The sequence below is a fragment of the Palaemon carinicauda genome, chromosome 14 (assembly GCF_036898095.1).
Source record: "Palaemon carinicauda isolate YSFRI2023 chromosome 14, ASM3689809v2, whole genome shotgun sequence".
Lineage (NCBI taxonomy): Eukaryota > Metazoa > Arthropoda > Malacostraca > Decapoda > Palaemonidae > Palaemon > Palaemon carinicauda.
Window position 1 is genome coordinate 93,310,336 of NC_090738.1, and position 7,500 is coordinate 93,317,835.

The 7,500-nt window shown below is 33.5% G+C and overlaps 1 pseudogene; it reads right to left on the bottom strand.

Moving 5' to 3' along the window:
* Positions 1–4,936: 4,936 nt before the first annotated feature.
* LOC137653217 (uncharacterized) lies at positions 4,937–6,288 on the bottom strand (annotated as a pseudogene).
* Between the last annotated feature and the right edge of the window lie 1,212 nt (positions 6,289–7,500).

Here is a 7,500-nt window from a genome sequence, read left to right on the forward strand (position 1 = left end):
TACGAATTAAAAAAGTTTAATTAACTTTGATCCTTTAATGGATTTGTTAAAGATCTTGATGCGTTTATGATCAATGTTTGCCGAAAGTTTTGGCTTTTAATACTTGCAGATTTATGTTCTTAAAGCTTTCCGAAACCAGACTTTAATTATGTCTAGATTTTAATTCCTTAAAACATGTGTTCCCTTCAATATTTCTCTATCACGTTGTAAAATTTTCCAAATAAGTTTATTAGGTACCCTAGGGTCCACTGAAAAGGTAAGAGTTACTTATTTTAGTAAGGAAAAATAAGTACTCCAGTTTTTAGAAATAGAGTTAAAAAAACTGCAAAAGGAAATTCTCCGTAAAAATAAACTATTCTCAGCCGTATTTAGGTGAAATACAGGCGACCTTGATTTTACCAGACTTTTTTTATTATGTTTTACGAGTTGGTGACTATAATATCACCCCTTTACCTCAATATATCCGCATTTTTTTTTAAAGTGTAAAAATCCAGTAATAAATGTTTCCATACATTTACCGTTTTTTAAAGCAAAATTTTTACCAATGCACTAAATATATAATGATTAGATAAAGATAAAACATCAAATTTATCCATCCGCAAACAATTGTTAGATACAAAAGATTTAATGATAATACGTGAAAACGAAAACTGATAATCTCGTTCCAGGTTAAAAGTCACCTCTAACCATAAGAAAATACAAAGGGCTGAGATTTGAGTCTAGAGATGTTGCCATAATTCTCTATTTTCCAGTGGCATTATGATAAATATTGGCCGGTTAATGAGAAACGTGCCAGCGCCTTTAATCATAGTCAAGTTCCAGTGCTGTAATCGATAGGCTATCTGAGTATTCGTTTAGAAACACTTAGAAAGATATGGAATTCCCTATTGATATTTTTCTAGTTACTCGTTGGTAATCTTGCAATAACCCAGACCTATTCCAAACGGCACCAGAATGTGACACAATCCCATGAACTTACTAATCCTTTTCCAATCAGCTGGTTATATCTTACATTTATCCCGACCATCCTAATTTCCTTTGGGGAATAAGAGGATATTGCGATAATCCAGACTAATTTCATTCCAATTCCTTCAATGGTAAACAACATTATGTAGTTTTGATATCTTATAAAGATGTGATACACTTCAAGAATGTTTCAGATTAATATCTCAGTAGATAAAGATTAATTACTAACTTGATACTTTTTTATACTTTGGCTTCGTATTTGGTAAAATGAAAAAAATCCCAATATATTTGGCAACAAAAAAGGAGAATTATGACCTGGAATAGCAAATCATATTTGAATGCAACAATACGGAAGAAAAATAGGAAAATGAAAACCACCGAATACCGGAAACTATTTCACTGAATCAGAAGGTCTTACTTCCTTACATGATTGCATAAGATATAGCAGGATAAATCAGGGCTAATTTCCAATCAATTACCTCTTTATAGACAAGAAAAAATACATATCCCAAAAATAAGGGTCTCTTTTGAAGGGTTTCCACCATGGAAAAATGCCAAGAGCTAATTAACTTCGATCAGTGACGCCAGAGGAATATGTTCTGAAAATCCTTCTGTTTATCGAGGTAATCATTGAATAGAAATTCCTTAATGCTGATGTGTGAATCTTATCGCAGATGAACAAATTGAACGGATAATTAGAAGTTGATTCTTCAATGGCCCTGTAGGTGATAAAAGTTATTGTTATATTGGCAAAGTGAATTTTCTCAAAAATACTAAGGGTACAATTGCACCCATAGTTATTATGGGTACACACCATTTATTGTTTAATCATAAACACAATTGTGATGAGGTACGTGGGCATAAATATGTATATACATTATATACAATTATATACACAAACGCACACAACCATATATATATATATATATATATATATATATATATATATATATATATATATGTATATATATATATATATATATATATATATATATATATATATATATATATATATATATACATATATATATATATATATATATATATATATATATATATATATATATATATTATGTGTTTGTAGATATAGATATAGATACAAATGTAGTTATCTAATGTACTGTATAAATACACACACACACACACACATATATATATATATATATATATATATATATATATGTATATATATATATATATATATATATATATATATATATACATATATATATATATATATATATATATATATATATATATATATATATATACATCTGTTCAGATTTTCCTCAAGCTTTATCTGTTTATCTTATTCATATAAAATGCATTGACAAAATCCGTAACTCAAACAAGCGGCCATACCCAATCGGGGCCATAAGCAAACATACATCAAATCCTAAAGTAATTCCGTGAATATAACTGTATATTTCAGGAAAATATAACAGTAACTCTTCACATGCACTAAAGTCAGTAATATCCTTTGATTTGGTAGACTTATGGACATTGACCTGTCGGACGATTCGAAATTCGTATTTGGAGCAAAAATTTCTAAGGTTTGAGGCAGAGATGATACTAATCGTAGTAGGGAAAATGGCTAGTTTTGGATCCATATAGCGATAAGGAAATCGATCCACAAGGGTGTCCCCCCAAACCTAACTCCAGCCCCTCCCTTAACCTCACTGGCTATCTCTAACCTAACTCCACTCCCCTTCTCTTAACCTCATTGACTACCCTTACCGTATCTCTCTCTCTCTCTCTCTCTCTCTCTCTCTCTCTCTCTCTCTCTCTCTCTCTCTCTAACCTAACCTAACCTAACCTAACCCAACCTAACCTAACCTAACCTAACCTAACCTAACCATTCAATCTTAAACCTAACCTAACCTAACCTAAACATTCAATCTTAAACCTAACCTAACCTAACCTAACCTAACCCATCAAGTGAGTGAAAAAATGGTTCGATCCCCTGGCTGACCAGAAGCTATTGTCTCTGGGTGGTTCCACCTTGGGTCTCGGATCCTGAGATATGAGAGTGAATCCAGACATCAAGATAATATATGTGTGTGTATATGTATATGCTTTGGTTAAACTTCATCCTATTAATTAAGATTAAATGGCTAAACATCACCCCTTTTTTAAGATGATATGGCTAAACTTCACCCTTTTAATGAATATTATAAAAGGCAAGACACGGTATTAACATTTTGTTTACAATGTTGATATCTCATTTATAACTTAAAGACTGAATACGAAATTCCAATGATGGATGTAAGATTTCAACTCCCCCTTTCACTTATCAATATTGCATAAGGGAGCTATCATTCAATCTTAAATAGTTATTATGGGAATTATTAAAGTTATCGTTATATTTTGAAATTATTGTTTATTACAATACTCATTATTATTATTATTGATTAAATCGGGGGAATTCAAGATTTTTATAGCTGGTGGCATTATATTATTTTGTATTACCTGGAATATATATTTCAGGTTGAAACTTCTTGTTAACAATAAACAACTGTTACGACTAATGTCTATCCTTGAACAACCCAGTACAATAATAATAATAATAATAATAATAATAATAATAATAATAATAATAATAATAATAATAATAATAATAATAATAATAATAACACGAATCCATCATTCAAACTTAAATAATTATTATGGAAATGATTAAAATTATCGTTATGTTTTGAAATTATTGTTAATAAAATTATTTACAATATTACAATAACACCTGAATAAACAGATGTAGGTATATTTTGTCCTGCTGACAATGTGTTATCTTTCTCGTGATGATGATAAGCCACGATACTTGATACGATAACACCTGAATAAACAGATCTACGAATGTCTCCTCGTGACGATGAATGTTATCTTTCTCGTCAGCATCATAAGGTTTCGCATACATTGGATAGTGAAAGTAATATTTTAAAAAGCAGTATTTTATTTATCTTATACAACCAGACTGATCTTTATATATGCATGTATTTCTCATTTCTCCTAACATACAAATTTTAAGCGGATTTGTAAGAATGCTTCCAATGTCATTTTTGTGAACTTCTTGAAGGTCATCAAAGCCCTCTCGTATCCCAACCTCACTGTGCTCCACGGTTTAGAATTATTAGTTTTCATCCTCCACTGCTGAGATAAATGATCTGGTTGGAATCCTGATAAGGTATAAAACAAATAACTCATTAGACTCATGATGCCACCTCCACTAAGGAATAAATTAATCCCATGAATAATTCTCGGCCCTAATTAATAAATGAATAAAAAAAGAAAATAGAAATTAACTCACCGCCATGGATATAAATAAACTCGTGCAAACGTGGGACATCCCCTATCATGACTATTTCTAATAATTAGACTCAGGAAGGTTCATAGTTATCCCTCATTCTGATGCATTCTTTATATGTAATCGCTCTCTTTTCTCTCCCTTTATACTCAGAGCAGCGTCTCCTCATCAAACGAGTGAAATAATAATTAGCTACTATCCCATCATTTAGCCTTAAATTACTGGGTGAAAACATGGTCTTTATTTTCCGTAACGTATACCCTACCCCGTAATGACTAACTGAATGTATGAAGTATAAAACATATAACCCACACTTATATGATAAATCTAGCTGGATTGGTGTCATGAATTTGAACAATTCAAAGGATTTATTCCTCTTGAAGAAGGTCAAGAAATGCTTACTGTATATCTCTGGGCTAATACCATAACTATCAAAGAATATTATATAATTTTCAGGTGACTTAGCCACATAAAAGCAGACCCAGTGTCCCATGCTATTGATGTCTGAAGAGGTTTCCAACGTATTTGCGATGAAGGTGATAGCTTCCTCCCTGTATGACCTCAACCTTATACCTCCCACATGATCAGAAGAAAATATGCCTACGTAATTCACTAATTTCCCCACCCTCCCTCTTAGAGCTCTATCCAGCTCTCTAGTATCCATCAGTCCTAACCCCTCACATCACAATGAATAATCCTGTCCGCATCAATCGATAAAATACCCGTAGTATCTCCAAAAAGCATAATGAGATGGGGTGTCGTTACTGCTGTAGTCAATTTGAAAATGATTCGCATACTGGCTAATCTCTCTACTGGTAGAGCTTCTTCCATATCCTCATGTACGAAATTAAAATTAAAAATGGTTCTCCCTCCGTAAAACTATCCAAGGATATAATATTCTCATCATCTATGCCAATAGCCTTCCGAGATTCATAATACGCCTGCACAACTCTCTCTGGGAATGCTGCGTTTATATTATATACGGTACTTCCGTTAATGGTGATATGTATATTATTTACATTTGCATGGTGGAAGAATAATGGGTTTCTTGTATAATCCCCTGAAAAATGTCTCATATCAATTAGTGCTAGTGTCATCTTGTCTGGAATGCATGAACCAAAAGGTTCATCTATCATTATTGACGATTCATTAATCCCAACAACGTATGTCTTATAAAGAGACTTACTGAATATGTATTGTATAGGCTTTGATAATAATGACTGATTCAACGCAGCCTTTGCGTTATAATGAGGAGTGACACGATCTATCCATAACTTCGATTGCTGTATTGTCAGATTATCTAAATGTCCCTCCTTATCCGTGTTCATAACCCAACTATCATTCGCTAACTCTAATCGAATTCTCAGATGGACAGAATCCATTAGATACATGTCAATAGTTGCTAAATCTAGTAATAGTGGGAAGTATGTGTTAATTCCATAGATTTTAAGCTTGGGCATCTGCTTAACTTCCAAACGCTCCCCCTCCTTAAATGTATCATCAGTATATTGCCTCGTAATCCCGTGCTCTTCACAATAATCATCATAGAAATATCCACACCTCGCTATATTCTCGAGTGAGTCCGGCTTCACATTCATCAACATCTTCATATAAGATAAATAATTGTATAAAAGACATGACTCGACCATCTTTTCATTCAGAAAGACGGATACGGACTTGAATAATGTATTACTCACCCCGTTTACTACTCCCACATTTTGTGCCGCTGTTAACTTGACACCATTTCTAGTGATACGAATGAATAATTCTAATGTTATACTCGATAAATCAAGAAAGGAACCGACCACCCCATTAACACGAAATTCTATATACCTATCAGACAATACCTGATTAATTCCCACATTACTGGGCATGAAGTCTACCCTCTCTTTAGAATTAATTGAACTTTCAATTAGTCGCTGCCTGTTAACATTTGGATATGATTCAGATATTCCTGCCATATACGAGGGTACGGGAATCTTATTTCCACTTCCTGGGGTATTCGGTGTCATTCCAGCCATGATGTGAAGTTGAAAATTCTGCTTAGTTATGAAAAAATTCCCATAATAACTATTTAAGATTGAATGATAGCTCCCTTATGCAATATTGATAAGTGAAAGGGGGAGTTGAAATCTTACATCCATCATTGGAATTTCGTATTCAGTCTTTAAGTTATAAATGAGATATCAACATTGTAAACAAAATGTTAATACCGTGTCTGGCCTTTTATAATATTCATTAAAAGGGTGAAGTTTAGCCATATTATCTTAAAAAAGGGGTGATGTTTAGCCATTTAATCTTAATTAATAGGGTGAAGTTTAACCAATGCATATACATATACACACACATATATTATCTTGATATCTGGATTCACTCTCATATCTCAGGAACCGAGACCCAAGGTGGAACCACCCAAAGACAATAGCTTCTGGCCAGCCAGGGGATCGAACCATTTTTTCACTCACTTGATGGGTTAGGTTAGGTTAGGTTAGGTTAGGTTAGGTTTAAGATTGAATGTTTAGGTTAGGTTAGGTTAGGTTAGGTTTAAGATTGAATGGTTAGGTTAGGTTAGGTTAGGTTGGGTTAGGTTAGGTTAGAGAGAGAGAGAGAGAGAGAGAGAGAGAGAGAGAGAGAGAGAGAGAGAGAGAGAGATACGGTAAGGGTAGTCAATGAGGTTAAGAGAAGGGGGGTGGAGTTAGGTTAGAGATAGCCAGTGAGGTTAAGGGAGGGGCTGGAGTTAGGTTTGGGGGGACACCCTTGTGGATCGATTTCCTTATCGTTATATGGATCCAAAACTAGCCATTTTCCCTACTAATCGTTCGAGGAGGAAGAGGACGACAAATGAGTTACTTGGCTTCGGAGAGGTATGGAAGAAGACGAGGCACAGAAGGGAAGATAGAGCGATGAAATTCTATATTTACTTATAATAGAATTACCAACCCGTTGGAAAACAATACGTAAGGGTGAATGGCGAAAGTAATGATAACCTCGATATTAGAAAATAGAGTAAATTTGATGCAAGACGAGATGGAAGAGAGAGGGTTGATAGGGATAGGAAAGGGGTAAAATGGGAAGAGGGATAAGAAGATAGTGAGAAAGATTGGAAGGTTCCACTAACAAGAATAAAGTAATATTTAGTATAATGGCTGTGGTTTCTATCAAACTCATGTGAAACTTTTTACTCTTTCTTGTTTCTTCTATTTCCTATCGTTAACTTTAAGAATGCTTTCTTT